Below are 25,219 nucleotides of genomic sequence, written 5' to 3'. Positions count from 1 at the left end.
ATTGCTTTAGCTTTCCTTCTTAAATGTATGTTTTTACTGTTAATAACTAGCAGAGTAAGACCTTAGCTTTCATGTATGTGAAAAATAAGTTTGGCATTTTAAAAATACATACTTGCTTAATTATATTGAGTTTTATCTTAAGAAGGAGGAAAAAAACAAAGAAATATGTGAAGTAGCAAGAAAAACAGGAATGAACAGAATTTCTGTAGCTGAGGGTTTGCTTTTGAGCAGGGACTTTGTGAAGCACCATCCTTTGAGAGAAGAAAAAAATCAAGGGCCAAGAAGCCTCAGGAACACAGCATTTCACTCTGTTACAGTAAGATTTCTCTGTTGAGATCCTTGTGTGACATGGAAACCTCTCCTTTTCATAGGACAACCCCAACACAGACTGCTGGTGGGTATAAATTGTTCTCATTTTTAAAAAAAAGGGGAACCACAAATTATGTGCTTAAAGGGAAATTTCAGGATGCTTATGGATCTTTAATCTACTTTTCTTGTTTTGCCCCGGATCTTTGTGCCTACTGATGAGCAGACTAGTATATCTGCCTTTTCTATTATGGAATCTTATTCATTTTAAATATTTCCTGAAAGACAAGGAGGCATAGAAGTTCAGGACTTATTCATGGAATTGCAGTAGATGGCGTTAGCTGGAGGCCATCTGGGTGATTAGGGAGAAACAGGCTAGAAATCTGGAGTGCACCTGGTAGACCTTAAATGCTAAGCAAAGCAGAAGTGAGAACCCTGATAAGGATTTTTGATCAAAGGAGTATCATAACCACATTGTAATATTTGGAAGTAATTTTGGAGTTAGTAAAAGATGAGATAAAGAAAAGACTAGAAGCTGAGGATCTGTAAAGAGACCATAATTATCAATATCTGGGTAAGAAGTTATTTGGGAAAGATTTAGGACATTAACAAGGTGTTTTAGTCAGTTTTTCATCACTGTGATCAAAATACCTAACAATTACAACTTAGGGGAAAAAAAGTCTATTGTGGAGCTCATGATTTCACAGATCAGTCTATGGTAGTTCAGCTCATGGCATGAATGGCTCAGTGCCAGGGCATCAGGGCATGGTGAAGGAGGAAAAGTCTTGCTCAAGTCATGGTGACAGGAAAGAGAGAGAAAGGGGAGGTGGTCAGACAGATATAGTCTCTGAGATCCCCCCCCCCCAGTGACTCACCTCCTCTACCTATGCCACACCTCCAAACCTGGCTGCATTATCTGGTACATGAGCTCTTCTGGAGCCATTTTAAATCAAAATCATGGCACAAGAGCAACTATGTTTACTGGAAAGATCTATTAAGTACTGATAGAAAGAGCTGTGGGCATGGGCATTGGAAAACCTAGATCTTTTCATTTCCCTAACATGTAACTAAGACAAGGTTTTTGGGTTGCAGAGATCAATTTACTCATCTATAAAAATGAGATATATCTACCTTAGAGGAGATTTTTTGTGAGAATACTTTCTACATTCAAAATTTCTATCCACACGACTTCCGGGAAGATGGCAAACGAGAAAAGTGGGGCTTAAGAGTCCCGCTAACAACCAATCTCCATTACCACAAAAAGAGCGCCTTTCATAGCCAGAAAACACCATCACCAGAAAAACAAAAAAACCACCAGGCTCCAGAGAGAAAGCGGACTGAGAACAGAGCTCAGGGCCACAGAGGAGACACACGCGCCCGAGGACACGGCAGCAGCGCCATACTGCCAGCGGCAGCGGCGAACTCAGCGGACGGCTACAGCAAGCCGAGGTGAGTCAATGCGGAACAGCCAGGCGGAATCTTTCGGCGCAGACAGCATTTAAAGCTCCCAGTGGCTGAGCTCAGCACACGCTGCAGGGATTCAGAGTGGAAATCAAAACCAGAGAAGAAAAAATACGCCAGCCTCATGGCCGAGGGCGTGGCAGAGGCGCCATATTGCCAACGGCGGCGGCAGCAGCAGTGAATTCACCGAGTCCAGTACAGCTACATCTACGTACTCAAGAACAGTGAGTCAAATTGCGGGCCACAGAGGAGAAATCCCAGTATTGTGCCTCCTGGGACTTGACCCAGTGAAGGAGTGGTGGTGGCAGAGATATCACACCATAGGAGAACGTGCAACCTGGCACCCCCCATAGTTTAAAGCAGCCTCTATCGACTCCCTGGGTCAGAGACTCTGTGATACAACCCAGTAAAGGAGTAGTAGGGTCTGAGATAATACAGACTCGAGATCCAGAGCACCTTAAGTGAAGCCATAGTGACCCAAGGGAAGAACCCAGAGAAGGCACAAACCTCCGAAATCATGGGAAAGAGGAATAACACTGAAGTAATGAATGTGCACAACCCCACAACATCAGAACCTGATAAAACAGAAAATCAGAGATTTCTAGAAGATCAAATCAGGAAAATAACTGTAGAAATAATAGAGGTGCTTCGAAAAGAACTCAGAGAGAGCCAAAAAGAGATAAAGGATGCAATTAATGAAGTAAAGGCCTCAATTCAAAGCACAAACAACCAATTAGACCACATGGAGAACAGAATCTCGCTCTTAGAAGATGAGCAATCCAAAAATGAATGCATAGTTTCTAATCTAGAAAAAGATATCCAACAGCAGGAATCTGACATTGAAGAAATATGGGCCCATCTTAAGAGAGCTAACCTAAGAATAATTGGAATAGAGGAGGGAAAAGAAAGTGATACCAAAGGGATCAACAATCTCTTCAAAGAAGTAATAGCAGAAAATTTTCCAAATATAGAGCAAGAGGTTGATACACAGACCCAGGAAACTTATAGAACTCCCTTTAGACAGGATTGGAGAAGAGGATCCCCACGCCATATAATTGTCAAAATGACCAATGTGGAAGCCAAGCAGAGAATCTTAAAGGCAACAAAAACAAAGGGCCAAGTGACATTCAGAGGCAAACCAATTAGAATCACTCCAGACTTCCCAAACCAAGTCATGAGAGCCAGAAGGGCTTGGAGTAACATATTCCAAACTCTGAAAGAAAACAACTTCCAGCCAAAAATTTCCTATCCAGCAAAACTTTCTATCAAATTAGATGGAGAAATAAGAAGCTTCCATGACAAACAGAAACTGAAGGAATTTATGTCTTCAAAACCAGCGCTAGAGAAAATACTCAAAGAGATTAACTATAAAGAAGAAATAGGTAACACTCACCAGAACCAGAGAAACAAGAGTTTCCATCCAACAGACAACTAAGATTGGTTATCTGTGGAGATTCATTATTTATGTTAGTCTTTTACCTATCTCTAAATTGTATTGTTTGCCTTTATTGTTGTTAATTTTTAGGATTTCTAGTTGGAATATTAATATACCTTCAGATATAGCATTTGGAAATATTTTATCCAATTCTATTAGTAACTTTTAACTCTGTTTACATTGTCTTTGGATATACAATATTTTCTTTTATTTTTTAGGGAGTTTGTATATTCTTCTGTTGCCTGTGCCATTGAAATCATATCCAAGAAATCACTGCCAATTTCAATGTTGTGAGGTTTTATGACCCAGATTTTCTCCTAAAAGTTTATAGTCTTAAGATTTATATTTAGGTCTTTTATCTAGTTTGAGTTAATACTTGTATGTGGGATTAGGTAAGGGTCCAATTTTATTCTTTTCCATGTAATTATTATTTTTCAACAATATTTAGTTAAAAGATTATTATTTCCACCACCAAATCTTCGTGGAAACCTTGTCAAAAAAAACTTGACAATATAGGGAAGAAGTTAGCTCTAGGCTTGTATTTAACTCCAATGGTCTATATATCTGCCTTTAGAACAGTACTACACTGTTTCAATTATTGTAGCTTTATATGGTTTGAAATCAGAAAAATACATCTTCTAGCTTTGTTTTTGCTTCGAGATTGTTTTGGGTATCTAGAGTCCATATTCCATATCAGGATAGATTTTTTTCTGAAAAATAAATATATGATAGTTTCACCTAAAAAAAAGAAAAAAAATATTCTCTGGTAAGAAAGAAAGCAAAAAGAAATATTGAAATGTTATCTTTAAGTCATCAAAAGCTTGGTATCAGACAAATGAAACTGTTATGTGAGATTATCATTTTTAATTTTGGATAAATTGCTATAATACTAGATGTCAACCACTAAGCCAAGCATGGGAGGGAGGGATGGGGAGAGAATGGCTTGGGGATCGGGTGGGGGCTGACTGGGCAATGTGTGTATGTATGTCTACAAAAGTTTGTATCCCACTATGATGTATGAATACAGTGCACCAATAAAATAAAATTATAAAAAAATTTCTATCCACACAATGATGTTGTTAGGCTTTCATGTTTTGAAACTGTCTCATTAAATGAATTATTTATTTAACAGATAGTCACTGAGTGCCTACAGCAGGCCAGGTGTTGCTTTGCCTGGAAAAGGTAACAAGAAGGGTCCTGAGGCAAAGTGTACTTGGGTCTTTGAGAAATAATATAAGGACCAGTGTGACTGGAGCAGAAACAGAAAGGCAGGTCATGTAGAGCTCATGAGGGGAAAGTGTTGTGGGGAGGCAGAGGTGTGACATGTTTCAATTTGGTGCCCTTATCAGAAAGCTAAGTAGAGATACAGGAAGCAAGCATGGGAAAAGGAGACCAGTTTGTAGCTTTTGAAGTGATCCAGGGCACAAGTGTGGAAGCCTGATGAGTGGGGCATGAGAAGGATCCAAATCTCAGATATACTTTAAAGGTGGAGCTTACAGCATATGCTGATAACCCCAGGTAGAGTATAGGAGAAAGAAAAGTAGCCAGGTTTGGTGGTGCACACCTGTAATCCCAGTACTTGGAAGGTGGAAACAGAAAAATCACAGATTCTAGGCCAGCCTCGGCAACTCAACAAGAGCCCATTTCAAAACTAAAAAAAAAAAAAAAAAAAAAAAAAAAAAAAAAAAGGAGAGGGGGGTTGGGGTATATCTCGTAGGTAGAATGATCCTCCTCGGTGCAATCCCAGCATCACATAAGCAAAGAAAGAGGGAGAGAGAGAGTACACAAAAAAGGAGAGAGAGAGAGAGAAAGAGAGAGAGATAGAGATAGAGAGACAGATATATATAGAGATATCAAGGAGGACTCAAAGATTAATGGATTAATAATCAATGATTCCTTGAGTGACTTAGCAAAAACCTTAGAGGTATGTAATATTAGGAGTCCCAGGTCTGAGTAGATAAAATTTGCTTTTCTTGAGTGGTCTTGTTTTTTCTCCATATCCCCTCTCATATCTATATATCACAAAGAAATATTTGTGTTGTATAGATATGAGAGGGGATTCATATGAGAGGCAGATGTTATAGGAGTCATATGGATACAGTTTGGACAAGATGGTGTATTAGACTTCCTCCATAGGTAATATCCTTGAATACTTGATTCCCCCCTCCACCTTTTCACTTTCTACAGACTTTCCAAAACTATTATAGTTTAAAAATTTCTGCCAAGCATTGTAGCATATGTAGTATGTGGAAGGCTGAGTCAGAAGGATAGCAGGTTCAAGACAAATCTCAGCAACTTAGACTCTTGTTTCAAAATAAAAATAAAATATGGCTGTGGGTGTAGTTCAGAGATAGAATGCCCAGTACCAAAAAAAGGCATATATTCATTGTTGGTCCAATTGTGTGTATTAAAGAACAATTAGAACATTAAATTAGCTCTTTTCTACTCTGAAAAAGCTGAGTCAAAACAATTCATTATATTACCAAATAGTTGCCCTAATTTAGTTACTTGTTCAGAAATACCAGAGCAACACAGGTTTATTTATTTAGTGCCAAAAGAGTGTTGAATTTGGCTTGGTTTAAATAATTTGTTAAAAATATTATGGCAAGATCTGGAGGAAGATGGCAACCAAGTAAAGCAGCTTCTATCAACATTGCTGACACTCGATCTTCATAGTGGCAAAAATAATGTTCTACAGAGCCAGAAACTACTAAGAATAGAGAAATAAAAGCTATAAACATAAGAGAAAGAAAAAAGGAAGACTAGAATAATCTGAGAAGCAGAAGAAAAAAGTGGCCCATTGTGGTGGGGGCCGCCCCACCAAGGCCACCATGACTGACTCACAGAATCAGACTCTAGGGAGGATAAGAAGCTGAAGTGACCAGAAGCAGTCCAGGTGGATGTAATTCAGCAGTTCTTTCAGTGCAAAAGCAAGCTAAAAGTTTCAGTGGCTGAGCCCATCACCGTCTCCAGGGATTCAGAGCGGAGCTCATACCAAAAGGGAGATATGCCAGCCTTTCTGCCAAGAGTGTGGCAGAGATGCCATATTGCCAGCAAGACAGCGAGTTAACCACGCCCACGAAGGCTTCAGCGAAAGCACCAGCAGAGCGCTGATGCAATTGTAAGTGAAATGGCAGCCCCTACAGGAGAAATCCCAGAATTGCATCCTCAGAGACTCAACCAGCTTTGATAAACTCTCTGGGTCTGAGTTCTTGTGGTTCAAGACAGTGCAGGAATGGGGGTGGCAGAAATTACTGCACCCTAATCGCAGTTCCCTGAAGGAAAGCCTCCAGCCCAGCGACCTCAGAGTCTGGAACAGCTGCAACAAACTCCCTTGGTCTGAGACCTTGCAATATGACTCAGGGAAGGAGCAGTGCCAGTGGAGATAACCATACCCCCCAGAGATCCAGAGCACAATAAGTGAAGCTCTGGTATATTGGAGAAGAACTCAGAGAAGGTGGGAGTGGTTTCTGCTGTTGATCATATAAGAAGCCCAGACTGACTCAGGCTTAGACCAGTGGAAAGTGTAGGGGGAATCTTATGCTTAACTCTAAACCCAACAAGCAGGGTTGCTAGGAACACCACAGATATTCCAATTGTGGGGACCAGGGAGAGGTCATAATAGCCCAGCCTGAGCTGTGTAGAAATGAAACCCCTATGATTAGTTTGGTTTCAGAGGCATACGCTGCCAAGAGAGGCAGGGAAAGACCTAGCCTCCAAGTCTGTGGAAAGTATGGAGGTGACCTTCACTAAATATTAATTCCAACCCCATTGATATCATTCATCTGCATAGACTGAAAAGACTCAGAGAACCAGACTCACAGAGGGAAAGGCCACCATAGCAATTGGTATCTACATAGGGAGACACTGCTGAATTTGTTTGTAGTGTCACATCAATTCTTTGGTGGTGGGATTGTTTGGGTTTTTACACTCTTTATTTGTGTGTGTATATTTGATTTTTTTTAATTTTTGGAAGGGGTTTGTGGATCTTTTGTTTTGTTTTTATTATTTTTGTTTTCCTGTATTTGTTTTTGTTTTTTTAACCCTCATACCAAATCCTCTCCCAAGCTTCTTCCCTTGTACAAACCTACTGTCTCTCCTCTCTCTCATCTATCTTGTTCTGCATTGAATCCAATTCATTTCACAATACCAGGAACCATATATTGGTTACTAGAATTCTACTACATTGGTATGATCTCTAATCTCTAGTATATACTATTTTAACAAACTCATATACTCATACTATTTGACCCTATCTAACCTCACTCTATTCTTCCATTTACTGCCTATCTTCCATCCTTACTCAACCTTTTCTGTTGATCACAACTTGCCCTTGAATATACCAGCTGACACCTAGAGGCCAAAATAAATCTACCAAAAGCAACAGGTGCAAACTTCTAAAATCATGCAAAAGAGGAGCAACAACAGAGCACTGAACTCCCAAAACTCCACAATAACAGAAACTGATTACACAGAAAGGCAGAGATTTCCAGAAGACCAAATCAGGAATGTAATTGTAGAAAAGATTCAGGATTTTAGAAAAGAATTTAGAGTGAGTCTGAAAGAAATAAAGGATGCAATCACTGGAGTAAAGGCATCAATTTAAACTATAAACAGTTGGTTAGACCACATGGAGAATAGAATCTCACTACTAGAAGATGATCACTCCAAGAATTAACAAATAGTTCATAACATAGAAAAAACAATTCATCAATAGGAATTGGATATTGAAGAAATATGGGCCTATCCTAAGAGAGCTAACCTCAGAATTACCAGCAGAGAGGGAAAAGAAGGTGAAACCAAAGGGATCAACAATCTCTTCAAAGAAATAATAGCAGACAATTTTCCAAACATAGAGCACTAGGTGGATACACAGGTTCAGGAAATGTATAGAACTCCCTTTAGACAAGATCTGAGAAAAGGTTCCCCACACCACATAATAGTCAAAAGGACCAATGTAGAAGCCAAAGAGAAAATATTAAAGGCAACAATAATAAAAGGACAAGTGACATTTAGAGGCAAATGAATTCGAATCACTCCAGACTTCCCAAACAAAGTCATGAAAGCCAGAAGGGCCTGGAGTAACACATTCCAAACTCTGAAAGGAAACAACTTCCAGCCAAAAATTTCCTACCCAGCAAAACTATCTTTCATATTAGATGGGGAAATAGGAAGCTTTCATGACAAAGAGAAGCTGAAGGAATTTATGTTTTCAAAACCAGCACTAGAGAAAATACTCAAAGAGATTAACTCCAAAGAAGAGATCAGTAATACACACCAGAACCAGATAAACAAGAAATTTCATCCAGCAGAAAACTAAGCAAAAAAGAACAGTCTTTCAAACAGAAATAAAATCTTAACATGTTAGGAATTAAAAATTATCTCTCAATCATCACACTGAATGTAAATGGCCTCAACTCCCCAATAAAAAGACATAAAGTGGCAAAATGGATTAAAAAACAGAACCCATCTATCTGCTGCTTGCAAGAAACACAACTTACAATAAAGATAGAAATAAACACAAGGTAAAGGAATGGAGCAAGGTAATCCATGCCAATGGAACTGGAAGGCAAGCAGGAATAGCAACTATGGTATCAGACAAGTTAGACTTCATGCCCAAACTAATTAGAAGAGACAAAGATGGTCATTTTTTACTGGAAAAAGGAACAATTCAATAAGAGGAAATAACAATAATTAACATTTATGCACCAAACATAGGTGTAGCTACTTTCATAAAACAAAATCTCTGTGGCATTAAACTACACATAAATCCCAATGCAATAATACTGGGAGACTTCAACACCCCTCTCACACCATTAACAGATCATCTAGACAAAAGGTCAGTAAAGATGCCTCAGAACTAAAGAACACCATTAATCAAATGGACCTGTTGAACACATAGAATATTTCACCCAACTACAGGAGAGTACACATTTTTCTCAGCTGCTCATCGAATCTTCTCCAAAATCTATCACATCCTGGGACACAAAATGAGCACTAGCAAATTTAAAAAAGTGACATAGTTCCCTGTGTCTTTTCAGACCATAATGGAATGAAATTAGAAATCAACTATAAAAATACCCAAAGAAACCACATGAATATGTGGAGGCTGAACACCACACTTTTGAATGAAGAATGGGTCATAGAAGATGTAAGAGGTGAAGTCAAAAAATTTCTAGAAACAAATGAAAATAAAGACACAGCATATCAAAACCTCTGGGACACTTTGAAGGCAGTGTTAAGAGGAAAATTTATACCACTGAGTGTTCACATAAGAAAAACAGAAAATCATCAAATAAATAACCTAATGACACACCTCAAAGTTCTTGAAAAACAGGAACAATCTAATCCCAAAACCAGTAGAAGACAAGAAATTATTAAAATCAGAGAAGAAATTAATGAAGTAGAGAATAAAAAATACAGAAAATCAACAAAACCAAGAGCTGGTTTCTTGAAAATATTAACAATATTGACAAACCACTAGCCAACCTAACTAAAAAAAGAGACAATATACCAAAATTATGAAGATAAGGGATGAAAAGGGAGACATTACTACTGACAGTGTAGAAATCCAGAGGATTATCAGAAACTACTTTGAAAAACTATACTGCAATAAAATTGAAAATCTGGAGGAAATTGACAACTTTTAGGTAAATACAACCTTTCTAAGCTGAGTCAAGAAGATATAGAACACTTAAACCAACCAATAACAATTGAAGGGATTGAAACAGCAATAAAGAGTTTACCATCAAAGAAAAGCCCGGGACCAGATGGTTTCCCAAGTGAATTCTATAAAACCTTTATAGAAGAGCTAATACCAATATTCCTCAAACTATTTCATGAAATGAAAAAAAAAACCCAGAATTCTCCTAAATACATTGTATGAAGTCAACATCACATTAATAACAAAACCAAACAAAGACAGTTCAAGGAAGGAGAACAACAGGTCTATATCTTTGATAAATTTGGATACAAACTGATAAACAAAATACCAGCAACACGCATTCAAAACCACATAAAGAAAATCATACACCATGACCAGGTAGGGTTCATCCCAAGGATGCAAGGCTGGTTCAACATATGAAAATCAATCCATGTAATTCATCATATAAACAGAATCAAAGACAAAAATCACATGATCATTTCAAAAGACATTGAAAAAGCATTTGATAAAATCCAACATCCATTTATGATAAAAGCACTGCAGAGAAGGAATATATGTGAGCATCATAAAGGCAATCTACAATAAGCTTGCAGCCAACATCATACTAAAAGGGGAAAAACTTTAAGAATTCCCCCTAAAAACAGGAACAAGACAAGGATGTCCATTATCACCACTTCTCTTCAATATAGTACTTGAGACTCTAGCCAGAGCAATAAGGCAAGAAAAGGAAATCAAAGAAGTACAAATAGAAAAAAAAGAACTCAAACTTTCACTATTTGCAGATGACATGATACTATATTAGAAAACCCAATAAACTCAACTAAAAGGCTTATAGAACTGATCAACAAATTCAGCAAAGTGTCTGATACTAAATCAATCTTAAAAAAATCAGAAGCTTTTCTGTACACCAACCATAAACCCACTGAAAAAGAAATTCAGAAAACTCTTCCACTCAAGATCACCCACAAAAAAATAAAATACTTAAGAATAAACTTGACCAAGGAGGTAAAAGATCTCTACAAAGAAAATTATAAGACATTCAAAATAGAAATCAAAGAAGATCTTAGAATATGAAAAGATCTTCCATGCTTATGGGTAGACAGAATAAATATTATCAAAATGGCCATACTTCCAAAAGTGATCTACAGATTAAATGCAATTTCCATTAAACTATTTAAACTACCAAGATCATTCCTCACAGACATAAAAAATCAGTCCTTAAATTTATCTGGAATAACAAAAGGCCCAGAATAGCCTAAGTAGTTCTCAGCAACAAAAAACATGCAGGAGGAATCACAATACCTGACTTTAAACTATACTACAAAGCCATTGTAATAAAAAAAAAGCATTGTACTGGCACAAAAACAGATACATAGACCACTGGAGCAGAATAGAAGACCCAGAAACAAGTCCACACATTTTCAGCCAATTGATTTTTGACAAAGGGGCCAAAAACATACATCGAAAAAACAACAAATGGTGTTGGCAAAAGTGGTTAACCATATGCAGAAAATTGTAAATTAATCCCACTTTCTCACCCTGCACAAGAGTCAATTCAAGATGGATCAAAGACCATTTTGGAAATTAGACCAGAGAGCTTAATGCTCCTCAAAGAGGCCATAGGTCCAGCACTGCAACACATAGGCACAGATAAAAACTTTCTCAACAAGACCCTAAAGGCACAAAAACCAAAAGGCGAATCAATGCATGGATTGCATGAAATTGAAGAGCTTCTGTTCAGCAAAGGAAACTGTAAAGAACCTCAACTGAGAGCCAACAAAATGTAAGATTTTTGCCACCTACCCCTCTGATAGAGGACTAATATCTAGAATATATAGAGAACTCAAGAAGCTCAACACTAAAAAAACAAAGCATCCAATAACAAAACGGGCAAGCTAACTAAATAGACACTTCATGAAAGAAGAAATTCAAATGGCCAATTAATGCATGAAAAAATGCTCAACATCATTGGTAATCAGAGAGATGCAAATCAAAACTACCCTGAGATTTCACCTAACTCCAACTAGAATGGCAATCATTCAAAAGAAAAACAATAACAAATGCTGGTGAGGATGTGGAGAAGGGGGAACTCTAATACATTGATGGTGGGATTGCAAATTAGTGCAACCACTTTGGAAAACAGTATGAAGAATCCTCAGAAGAATGGGAACAAATCTACCATTTCATCCAGCAATACCACTTCTGGGTATCTACCCAAAAGATAAGAAACCAAACTACCAAACTAATGCATGTGTATCTATGTTCATAGCTGCACAATTCACCATTGTCAAACTATGGAACCATCCAAGATGTTCATCAATAGATGAATGGATTACAAAATGGTGGGATATGTACACAATGTATACTCAGCCATAAAAAAATACAAGTGCAGTATTTTCAGGGAAATGGATGGAACTTGAGGACATTAGGCTAAGTGAGATTAGTCAGTCACAAAATGTAAGGAATCAGATGCTTCCCCTAATATTTGAAAGCTAGTGTGAATGGGGTCATAGGAGGAACTCCAGGTGAAAAAAGAGATCCTATAGAGGAGCAAATAAGGCAACCTAACTGGGGATAGGAGGTGGGGAGAGAGAAAAGCTTTAAAGCGCATGACTTCATATAGAAGTCAACCACTAAAGCAAGCATGGGAGGGAGGGATGGGGAGGGAGTGAGGTGGGGACTGGGTGGATATTGGCTGGGTGATGTGTGCATTTATGCCTACAAAAGTTTGTTTTACCCCATTATTATGTATAAATACAATGCACCAATAAAAATTAATAAAAAAATTAAAAGCAATTAATTAAAATATTATGTCAACACCAAATATTAGAATTATAGATTGAATTACATATTATCACTCATTCTAGCCACATATCATGAAGACTTTAAATACTTTAATTTGCTGTTGTCCCTACTGTAGGTTTGTTGTTGTTATTTATAATAACATTATTCAATGAGTTTGGTTCATGCACATTTCACATTAAAGAAGCAAACCCCCATGTATCCTAAAATCTAGGAATCCAGATAAGAGAACGTTCAAACTCCGGTGCAAATCAATACAGAGATAAGAAGAAATGAGGTGTTGTTTTCAGGGTTGACTTGTTGAACCATGCAGACAGTTGACTATATGCTTCCAAGATCAAAAATACTTTAAAAATTTTCACTTTGTTATGTGTTTTTTTTGGGGGGGGCGTCTTGGGATGGAACCCAGGGGCTTTTGACCTCTGAGCTACACCCCTGCCCTATTTTTTATTCTTTATTTTGAAACCGGGTCTCACTGAGTTGCAGAGGGCCTCACTAAGTAGCTGAGGTTATCCGCAAACCACGATCCTCCAGGTCTCAGCCTCCCGAATGCTGGGATTTCAAGCGTGTGCCACCACGCCTGGCTTAGTTATGTTTTATTAGTAAAATATTACAAAATTCTCTACTACAGGCACTTAGTGCTGTAATATGACTTGCATATTGATACTGAAAAACTTAGATAGGACTTCTAATGTTTTAAGAAAATTTAAATGTAAAATTCATGTGTTAACCAGGAATTAAATGTAATGTGTTGTGCAATTTGGATATTGCACCAAGAGCTAAGAAACTGTGTTTTAGTGCCAAAAATGATTTGTTGATGATTTTGTCCTGTACAGTTTATGTAAAACTTTCTTGGCGGAAACATAGTCTGTGCTTAGGGCCTTGTGTCTGTGAAGATTTTGTCAGTTCCAAATACAGTTAGAATATTAAAGAGAAATATTATGGAAGAGTATACTTTTTAAAAAACCATAATACACTGGCAGCATTTCTATGAAGTCCTGTGAATATTATAGTTAAAAGTGTCAAATAAAATGTTTAAAATATTCATATATTGAACTTCAACATTCATATATTGAATGTTGAATATGACCAAATTTTACATATATATATATATATATATATATATATATATATATATATATATATATATATTGGATATATCCCAAATATTCACATGATTTTATTCTTTTATTATCTTTATTTTAGGACTTAAGAGAGAACCTGAGATTTTTACTGCCATTTGAAAAAGATAGTGGTTTGAAATTAGACTGGGCAAAAAATATTGCATTAATTGGTTTCAAGAAATTTGAATTGGAGCCTTTGTTCCTGTTGAGTTAAATTCCCTTTGGGCTAATCTTATGACTTCTATTCTAGATTCCCTTATTTCTAAAACAGAGATGATAAATCACATCTATCTTATGTAACATGAGACTGAGTTGTGAATTGAGTAAGATATTGCATATAAAATAATTGTGAAAGCTAAGTGCTAACAGCAATGGAAAAATGAAAAATTTACCAAATGACAAAATTACAATAAATTTGCTTTAAAGATATAACTGGCTTTTATTTATGATTCTAAAATTGGATTATTTTTCAGTCTATAATGCAGAATGGGTTCTGCAGTGAGCTGAGCAGAGGAGGTTGGCTCTATAGGCAGAAAAAGGCTGATTTGTTCTGCTGAGCCCCATTTATTCTATGAGAAATGAAAATCAGATTGTTTTTCCGAAGTTTCTTTCCTTTAGGATTAAAAAAGAAGAAGCCAACTTATGCCAGTTCAAGTAAAGTGGGCCTTTTCTACTTGGTTCTTGTGAATATTTTGAATTTTTAATTTATAGTTTTATCAGTGCATTATAATTATACATTACAGTGAGGTTTAAAGTGATATAAACATACATGCATAAAGCACTTGGTATATTTCTCTCTGCTTCCCATCCTGTTCCCACCCTCTGCCCCTATATGTTAATGAGATTGGTAGTGACACCTTCATATATAGACATAGTATAATTTGAGCTTTTTCTTCATCAGTTCTCCTCTCCTCCTTCTCACTTTGTGCCTCAAGCAACTTTCACTCTTCTACTGGCCTTTCTCCTCATTTATTTAGACTTTTACATTAAAAAAAATTAACTGACCTATTTCAGGGTTCAGCTTAATTACATGGCAATTAGTGAGTGGCTCTGTCTGTTTGTATTGCTATAAAACATTACACACTGGGTAATTTATAAAGAGCAAAAATTTGTTCCTCACAATCTGGAGGCTTGCAAAGCCTAGGACCAAGCTGCAGTGTGTGTATTTGGTGCAAGCTGCTCTCTGCTTCCAAGACGGCAACTCACTGTTGCCTCCACAGATGGTAGAGGGCAGAAGGGTAAGACGTCAAGTGCTGTGTAAAAACTCTTTTATAAATACATTAGTTAAACTAATGGGGCTCTGTGTGCATGACTTAATTAACTCTTAAAGGGTCCATCTCTTTTTCTTTCTCTTTGGTACTGGGAATTTAACCTAGAGGCATTTTGCATTCAAGCTATAACCTCAGCCATATTTTACTTTTTATTTCGAAACAGGCTTTTGCAAAGTTATTGAGGATCTCACTAAATCACTGAGGCTGGCCTTGAACCTGTGATCCTCCTGTCTCAACATATCAAGTATTGGGATTACAGATGTACACCATCAGGCCTGGCCAAGGCCCCATCTCTTAATACTGTCACTTTGGCAATTAAGTTTTAACACATTAATTTTGGAGGGAACTTAAACATTCACATTACAAAAGGCTTCATTAAGGGTCGGTTTGGTCATTTGGGATCTAATACAAAAGCTAGTCTAAAACAATTACTCCATAACCTCTGTTTAAAATGGATATTAGTTCTTATTCTTACATAGGACCTCAAAGTTCTTAGACTATTTAGACCTGTCTTGTTCTCATGTGGAGTGAGACCTGCCTTAGGATCTTTATTCTTGGCAGGAGACTCAAATCTTCCTTGGTTGTATTGCTTATCAGGAACAGCTGAATATAAACTGGCAGAGTCTGCAGAAGGTACTGGGAGCATGTATTGAACTAGAGTCATGAGATCAGAAAACACCCAGTGCTCTAAGTCAGAAAGAGCGTGTTATAATCCACATGCATCATAATATTCAAAAAACAAAATTTGAGGAGCAGTGCCATTGTGTTTATGAGCAGCTGTGTACATACCTGTGCCTTTTCTCCAGGATCCCCTACCATAGCTACACTCCATCTACAGGGAGTATAGAATATGCACTCTGGGGGAAAACAGCCTCTTTTGGTAGAATGAATGTACACAATGGAGACCTTTCAAGACTTCTGTTTGTGTAACAACTGTTGAGACTCACCAAAATAAAGACTTTTTCTCTAATTAGGGCTTACTTTGCTGAAACTGTGCAAAGCTGGAGAACACATTTTCTCCTAACTATCAGCCTTTAGACCTTTGCAGTTTGAACTTTCAAAACTGTGTGAAGACCTAATTGCTGTTACTTTTTGTCTCCCTGAAAGTTTGCTGTGAGTCAGGGCTGCCATGGCATCCTCTCAAAGCTGTGTGATTTCTGCTGCGAACACAGAGCAAGTCAAAATGAAGCAATTCTCTGGCTTTTTGCAAGATCTCCTTGCAATAGCTTCAAACCCATCCTATTTATAACTCTCCAAACAAGTTAACTACACCTCTGGGTTAATTGTTATAATATAACAACTTGAATTCATCTTACATGAGACACTTAATAGTAATTTTATTTTATAAATACCAAACCACTCTTGGCCTGGAACAAATGCGAATGCATGATCTAGAATACAATATAATCTTCAAGTTAGCCTTTAAAATCTTAAGCTTTTAAGATGCATACTTGTGCACACCTTAACACAGAATTTTGGTTCAGCTGTGAATTGCTCTTAATATATTTTATTTCTGAGTGATCCTATGATTACCTCATTGTTCTCACAAATGACAGATTTATTCAAAAGGCTATGAACAAGATGTTAAACTGAAATCATAAAAAAGCCTTTGTTCTGAAATGGTATCTTACTGTTTTTCTTAATTCAAAGAACGTGTAGATGCTATCTTGTTTTCTCTTATTAAAAAATCAACTGAGAGGCCATTAGACTAAGGGACTTTATTGCCCTAATTAAGTTTTTTATTTTTATTTTTTTCAGTACTTGGGATGGAACCCAGGGGCATTATACCTCTGAGTTACAACCCCACCCTACTTTTTATTCTTTATTTTGAAACAGGGTCTAAATTTCAGAGGGCCTCACTAAGTAGCTACGCCTGTCTGTGAACTGTGATCCCCAGCCTCCCAAATTCTGGGATTATAAGCATCAGCCATCACGCCTGGCTACCTAAGTAACTTTTAACTAGGAACATTTTTTTTTCTGGAATGAATAAAATAAAGATACTACCCCATTCCAATCAAGAAAATATTTTCTTTGCTTCTTTGTTTTACCTAAAAAAAGGCCTATCCACATGCCAAGAACATAGTGACATACACCTGTAATCCCAGTACTTAGAAGCTGAAACAGAAAGATTGCAGATTCCAGGCTAGCTTGACTACTTTACCAAGACCCACAGCAATTTAGCTAGGCCCTGGTGTTTTTTTTTTTTTTTTTTTTTTTTGGTGGTGGTACTGGGGTTCCTGGAAGCCCTTCTACCTCCGGGCTACACTCCCAGACCTATTTTATATTTTTATTTTGAAACAGGGTCTCCTAAGCCAGCATGCGCGGCTGGCTTCAAACCTGTGCGATCCTCCTGTCTCCACCTTCCAAGCGCGGGGATTATAAGCGTGCGTCACCATGCCCGGCCTAGGCCCTGTTTTGAAAAAAAAAAAAAAAATAAGGCTGGTGGTGTAGTTCAGTGGTAGAACAATGTGCCCCTAAGCTGGGCATGGTGGTGTACGCTTGTAATCCCAGTGCTTGGGAGGCTGAGACAGGAGGATTGCACAGGTTCGAAGTCAGCCTCATCTACTTAGTGAGGCTCTCAGCAACTTAGTGAGACCCTGTTTCCAAATAAAGAATAAAATAGGTCTGAGCGTATAGTCGAGGTAGAAAGCCCCTGGGTTCCATCCTCAGTACCAAAAAAAAAAAAAATGTACCCCCACACTTTATGGAGTCAAGGCAACTATGTAGAAGATGGGCTTTGTTGCTGAGGAGGGGTCTATGGGGGTATAGTCTTGAGTATAAATAGTTACTCCTCCTCTTTTCCTCTCTCTGCTTCTGGCCTCTGATATGGGGGAGCAGAGCCCTTGTGCCCTATCTCTGCTCTCAGCATCATGACCTGAGCTCTACAGACATCATCCAGCCTAACAGACTGAAACCCTGAAATCTCCAGAACTGTGATGAAATAAATCTCTCTTTTTGTTAACTGTGGTAGTCAGGTGTTTTAGCTTATAGCAGTGAAAATGCTAACTGAAACAAGCCAAGACTACTACTGTGGTGACAAGTCAAGAAGTTAAATAACAACTTCTGTAACAGTTGACTTTAGAAATAATATAGGAATTCTCAAAAGAATTTAGAGAGAGTCTGAAAGAAATAAAGGATGCAATCATTGAAGTGAAGACATCTATTCAAACTAGTAACAATTGCTTAGACCACATAGAGAGTAGAATCTTAGTCCTAGAAGATGATCACTCTAAAAATGAACCCATAGTTTATAACAAAAAATAATTTGACAGCAGGAATTGGACATTGAAGAAATATGGGCCTATGTTAAAAGAGCTAACCTAAGAATAATTAGCATAGAGAAGGGAAGAGAAGGTGAAACCAAGGAGTTCAACAATTTTTTCAAAGAAGTAATAGCAGAAAAATTTCCAAACATAGAGCCAGAAATTGATACACAGTTATAGGAAACACATAGAACCCCCTTTATATAAGATCAAAGAAAAGGTTCCTTATGGCACGTATTAGTAAAAATGACCAATGTAGAAGTCAAGGAGAGATGATATATTTTTTTTCTTTTTATTGGTGCATTGACTTAATACATCTTAATGGGATAAAAAGCTTGTGAAGATATACATGCACACATCACCCCATTAAATTCTACTCCCCATCCCATTCCCTCCCCTTTCCTCCATGTTTGGCTTAGTAATTGACATCAATATGTTTTTTTATGTATATCATATGCTTTAGAGAGTTTCCCTCCTCTTCTCTCCCATCCCCTCAGTTAGGTTGCCTTGTTTGCTCCTCTATAGGATCTCCTTTTTTACCTGGAGGTCCTTTCTGACTCATTTCACCTTAGCTTTCACATATTAGTGAAAGCATCCATTTTCTTACTTTTTGTGACTGACTAACCTTGCTTAGCATAATGTCCTCCAGTTCCATCCATTTCCCTGAAAATTATATAATTTTTTTATGGCTGAGTAAAATTTCATTGATGAGCATCTTGGCTGGTTCCATAGTTTGGCAATGGTGAATAGTGCAGCTATGAACATAGATACACATTGGCATTTTGTTTTGCTTTTTTTGGGATAGATACCCAGAAGTGGTATTGGTGGGTCAAATGGTAAATTTGTTCCCATTTTTCTGAGGATCCTCCATACTGTTTTCCATAGTGGTTATACTAATTTACAATCCCACCAACAATGTTTTAGGGTTCCCACTTCTCCACATCCTCACCAGCATTTGTTGTTGTTTGTGTTTTGAATAATTGCCATTCTAGTTGGAGTTAGGTGAAATATCAGGGTATTTTTGATTTGCATCTCTCTGATTGCCAACGATGTTGAACATTTTTATACATTTATTGGCCATTTGAATTTCTTCTTTCATGAAGTTTCTATTTAGTTCACTTGCCCATTTTTTGATTGGATTGTTTTTTTTTTAGTGTTGAGTTTCTTAAGCTCTTTATATATTTTAGATATTAGTCCTCTATCTGAGGCATAGGTGGTAAAAATCTTCTCTCATTCTGTTGAGTCTCAGTTGAGAATCCTGACAGTTACCTTTGCTGAACAGAAGCTCTTCAGTTTCATGCAGTCCCACGTATTGATACGCCTTTTAGTTTGTTGTGCCTCTGGGGTCTTGTTGAGAAAGTTTTATTTGTGCCTATGTGTTGCAGTGTTGGACCTATGCCTTCTTCAAGGAGCCTCAAGGTTTCTGGTCTAATTTCCAAGTCTTTGTTCCATCTTGAATTGACTCTTCTGCAGGGTGAAAGAGTGGGATTAATTTCCATTTTTCTGCACGTAGTTAACAGTTTTGCCAACACCATTTGTTGAACAGACTGTCTTTCTTCCAGTGTATGTTTTTGGCCCCTTTGTCAAATATCAAATGGCTGAAAGTGTGTGGATTTGTTTCTAAGTCTTCTATCCTGTTCCATTGGTCTATATGTCTGTTTTTGTGGCAATACCATGCTGTTTTTATTACAGTGGCTTTGTAGTATAGTTTAAAAGTCAGGTATTGTGATTCCTTTTGCATGGTTTTTGTTGCTGAGAACTACCTTGGCTATTCTGGGTTTTTTGTTGTTCCAAATGAATTTAAGGACTGATTTTTCTATGTCTGTAAGAAATGATCTTGGTAACTTAATGGGTATTTCATTGAATCTGTAAATCACTTTTGAGAGTATGGTCATTTTGATAATATTTATTCTGCATATCTATGAACAGGGAAGATATTTCCATCTTCTAAGATCTTCTTTGGTTTCTTTTTTCAATGTTTTATAGTTTTCTTTGTAGAGGTCTTTTACCTCCTTGGTTAAGTTTATTCCTAAGTATTTTATTTTTTTGGGGGAAATCCTGAGTGGAAGTGTTTTCTTGATTTATTTTTCAGTGGATTTATGGTTGGTGTGCAGAAAAGCTTCTGAGTTGTTGAGATTGATTTTCTATCCAGATACTTTACTGAAATTGTTGATCAGGTCTATAAGTCTTTTGGTTGAATTTTTTTGTGTCATCTAGGTATAGTATCATGTCACCTGCAAATAGTGAAAGTTTGAGCTCTTCTTTTCCTATTTGTACTCCTTTGATTTCTTATCTTGTCTTATTGCTCTGGCTAGAGTCTCAAGTTCTATACTGAAGAGAAGTGGTGATAATGGACATCCTTGTCATGTACCTCTTTTTAGGGGAAATTCTTGAAATTTTCCCCATTTAATATACTGCTGGCTGTGGGCTTATTGTAGATTGCCTTTATGATATTGAGGTATGTTCCTTCTATTCTGATTCTCTTCAGTGCTTTTATCATAAATGGATGTTGGACATTATCAAATGCTTTTTCAGCATCTAATGAAATGATCATGTGATTTTTGTCTTGGATATGTTTATGTGATGTATTACATGAATTGATTTTCTTTAAAAATTTTTTTTATTGGTGCACTGTATGCATACATCATAATGGGATAAAAATAATACTTTTGTAGACATACATGCACACATCGCCCAGTTAGCCCCTACTCAATCCCCACCCCATTCCCTCCCCATCCCTCCTTCCCATGCTTGGCTTAGTGGTTGACATCTAGTATTATAGCAATTTATCCAATAGTAACGATGATAATCTCACATAACAGTTTCATTTGTCTGATACTAAGCTTTTGATGACTTAAAGATAACATTTCAACTTTTCTTTTTGCTTTCTTTCTTACCAGAGAATATTTCTTTCTTTTTCTTTTTTAAGGTGAAACTATCATATATTTATTTATTTTTCACAAATAATGTATCCTAATATGGAATGTGGACTCTAGATACCCAAAACGATCTCGAAAAAAAAAAAAAACAAAGCTAGAAGATGTATATTTTCTGATTTCAGACCATATAAAGCTACAATACTTGAAACAGTGTAGTACTGTTATAAAGGCAGATATATCAACCATTGGAGTTAAATAAAAGCCTAGAGATAAATTCTTCCATATGTTGTCAAGTTATTTTTGACAAGGTTTCCACGAACATTTGGTGGAGGAAATAATAATCTTTTAACTAAATATTGTTGAAAAATAATAATTACATGAAAAAGAATAAAATTGGACCCTTCCCTAACACCATATACAAATATTAACTCAAAATAGATAAAAGACCTAAATATAAATCTTAAGACTATAAACTTTTAGAAGAAAATCAGGGTCATAAAACCTCACAACTTTGAAATTGGCAGTGATTTCTTGGATAAGATTTCAATGGCACAGGCAACAGAAGAGTATACAAACTCCCTAAAAATTAAAAAAAAATATTGTATATTCAAAGACAATGTAAACAGAGTTAAAAGTTACTGATAGAATGGGATAAAATATTTCCAAATGCTATATCTGAAGGTATATTATTATTCCAACCAGAAATCCTAAGAATTAGCAACAATAAAAGCAAACAATACAATTTAAAGATAGGTAAAAGACTAACATAAATAATGAATCTCCACAGATAACCAATCTTAGTTGTCTGTTGGATGGAAACTCTTGTTTCTCTGGTTCTGGTGTGTGTTACCTATTTCTTCTTTGTAGTTAATCTCTTTGAGTATTTTCTCTAGTGCTGGTTTTGAAGACATAAATTCCTTCAGTTTCTGTTTGTCATGGAAGCTTCTTATTTCTCCATCTAATTTGATAGAAAGTTTTGCTGGGTAGGAAATTTTTGGCTGGAAGTTGTTTTCTTTCAGAGTTTGGAATATGTTACTCCAAGCCCTTCTGGCTGTCATGACTTTGTTTGGGAAGTCTGGAGTGATTCTAATTGGTTTGCCTCAGAATGTCACTTGGCCCTTTGTTTTTGTTGCCTTTAAGATTCTCTGCTTGGCTTCCACACTGGTCATTTTGACAATTATGTAGCATGGCGATCCTCTTCTCTGATCCTGTCTAAAGGGAGTTCTATAAGTTTCCTGGACCTGTGTATCGACCTCTTGCTCTATGTTTGGAAAATTTTCTGCTATTAATTCCTTGAAGAGATTGTTGATCCCTTTGGTTTCACCTACTTTTCCTTCCTCTATTCCAATTATTCTTAGGTTAGCTCTCTTAAAATGGGCCCATATTTCTTCAATGTCAGGTTCCTGCTCTCGGATACTTTTTTCTAGATTAGAAACTATGCGTTCATTTTTGGAATGATCCTCTTCTAGGAGCGAGATTCTATTCTCCATGTGGTCTAATCAGTTGTTTTTACTTTGAATTGAGGCCTTTACTTCATTAATTGCATCCTTTATCTCTTTTTGACTCTCTCTGAATTCTTTTCGAAACACCTCTATTATTTCTACATTTATTTTCCTGATTTGATCTTCTAGAAATCTCTGAATTTCTGTTTTATCAGGTTCTGATTTTGTGGGATTGTGGGCATTCATTGCTCCATTGTTACTTCTCTTTCCCATGATTTCAGAAGTTTGTGCCTTCTCTGGGTTCTTCCCTTGGGTCACTACGACTTCACTTAAGGTGCTCTGGATTTTGTGTCTGTGGTATCTCAGTCCCCACTACTCCTTTACTGGGTTATATCGCAGAGTCTCAGACCAAGGGAGTCAATTGAGGCTGCTTTAGACCATGGGGGGGGGTGCCTGGTTGGGTGTTCTCCTATGGTGTGATATTTCTGCCACCGCCACTCCCCCCCTGGGTCAAGTCCCTGGGAGTGAAGTACTGGGATTTCTCCTCTAGGGCCACAATTTGACTCACTGTTGTTGAATACGCAGATGGAGCTGTAGTGGACTCGGTGAATTTGCTGCTGCTGCCGCCGGTGGCAATATGGCGCTGCTGCCATGCCCTCAGCTGTGAGGCTGGCATATTTCTTCTCTGGTTTTGAGCTCTGCTCTGAGTCCCTGCAGGGTGTGCTAAGCCCAGCCTCTGGGAGCTTTAGATGCTCCCTGTGCTGAGAAATCTGCCAAATTCCTCCCGGCTGATCCACAGCGGCTCACCTCAGCTCACTGTCTGCTGCTCCTCTCTGGAGCCTGGTGCGCTGTTTCGTGCATTGGTCTGGAGCCATCCGGTGCGTTCGCCGCTGCCACCGGCAGTAAGTCGCTGCTGCCACGTCCTCGGTCTTGAGGCCGGCGTATCTCCTCTGTGGCTCTGAGCTCTGTTCTGAGTCCCCCTCCTCTCTGGGGCCTGGTGCTGCAGGGAAGATGGCTCCCACCGCTTCGTGACATGGCTCCAGCCGCAGCACTGCAGTCTGGTTTCTTTCTGGTGTCTCGTTTTTTCCAGCCCTCTTTTTCTCTGTCCCTTGTAATTACATTTTTAGTTTCTCTGTTGATGGTGTTTTCTGGCTATGAAAGGCGCTTATTTTTTGGTAATAGAGATTGGTTGTTAGTGGGGCTCGTAAGCCCCACTTTCCTCCATCGCCATCTTCCTGGAAGTCTGGATTGATTTTCATATGTTGAACCAGCCTTGTATTCCTGGGATGAGGCCTACGTGGTCATGGTGTATGATTTTCTTAATGTGGTTTTGAATGCATGTTGTTAGTATTTTGTTTAATAGTTTTGCATCCATGTTTATCAAAGATATATGCCTGTCATTTTCCTTCCTTGGACTGTCTTTATTTGTTTTTTATATTAATGTGATGTTGGCTTCATAGAATGTATTTGGGAGAGTCCTGTTTCTTTCTATTTCATGAAATATATTGAGTATCGGGATCAGATCTTCTATAAAGGTTTTATAAAATTCACCTGGGAAGCCAGCTGGTCCTGGGCTTTTCTTTGATGGTAATGTTGTTTCAATCTATTTGATCGCTATTGGTTGGTTTAAGTTTTCTATGTCTTCTTGACTTAGTTTAGGAAGGTTGTATTTATCTAGAAAGTTGTCCATTTCTTCCAGATTTTCCATTTTGTTGGAGTATAGTTTTTCAAAGTAATTTCTGATAATCCTCTGGATTTTTGCACTGTCAGTTGTGATATCTCCTTTTTCATCTCTTATCTTCTGAATTTGGATCAATTCTCTTCTTTTTAGCTAAATTGGCTAGTGGTTTATCTATCATATTAATTTTTTCAAGGAACCAGCTTTTGGTTTTTTTGATTTTCTGTATTATTTTTTGTTCTCTACTTCATTTATTTCTGCTCTGATTTTGACAAATTCTTGTTTTTTACTGGCTTTGGGTTCAGATTGTTCCTGTTTTAAAGGGCTTTGAGGTGTGTCATTAAGTTGTTTATTTGATAATTTTCTGTTTTTCTTAGTTGGGCACTCATTGCTACAAATTTTCCTCTTAATAAACTGGCTTCAAAGTGTCTCAGAGGTTTTGATATGTTGTTTCTCTATTTTCATTTGTTTTTTTGAATTTCTTGATTTCACCCCTAATTTCTTCTATGACCTATTCTTCATTTAGAAGTGTAGTGTTCAGTCTCCACATGCTTATGTGGGTTCTCTGAGTCTTTTTATAGTTGATTTCTAGTTTTATACCATTATGATCTGAAAAGAGGGAATTATGTCACATTTTTTGAATTTACTGGTGCTCATTTTGTGGCCCAGGATGTGATCTATCTTGGAAAAGGTTCTGTGAGCTGCTGAGAAAAATGTGATCTCTGCTGTAGATGGGTGAAAAATTCTATGTGTCTAACAGGTCCATTTGATTAATAGTGTTCTTTAGGTCCAAGGTGTCTTTACTGACCTTTTGTCTAAAAGATTGATCTAGTGGTGTAAAAGGTGTGTTGAAGTCTCCCAGTATTATTTTATTGGGATTTACATGAGTTTGTT

This window comes from Muscardinus avellanarius (genome assembly GCF_963383645.1).
Source record: "Muscardinus avellanarius genome assembly, chromosome: 4".
In the NCBI taxonomy this organism is placed as follows: domain Eukaryota; kingdom Metazoa; phylum Chordata; class Mammalia; order Rodentia; family Gliridae; genus Muscardinus; species Muscardinus avellanarius.
This window is presented reverse-complemented; position numbering follows the sequence as displayed.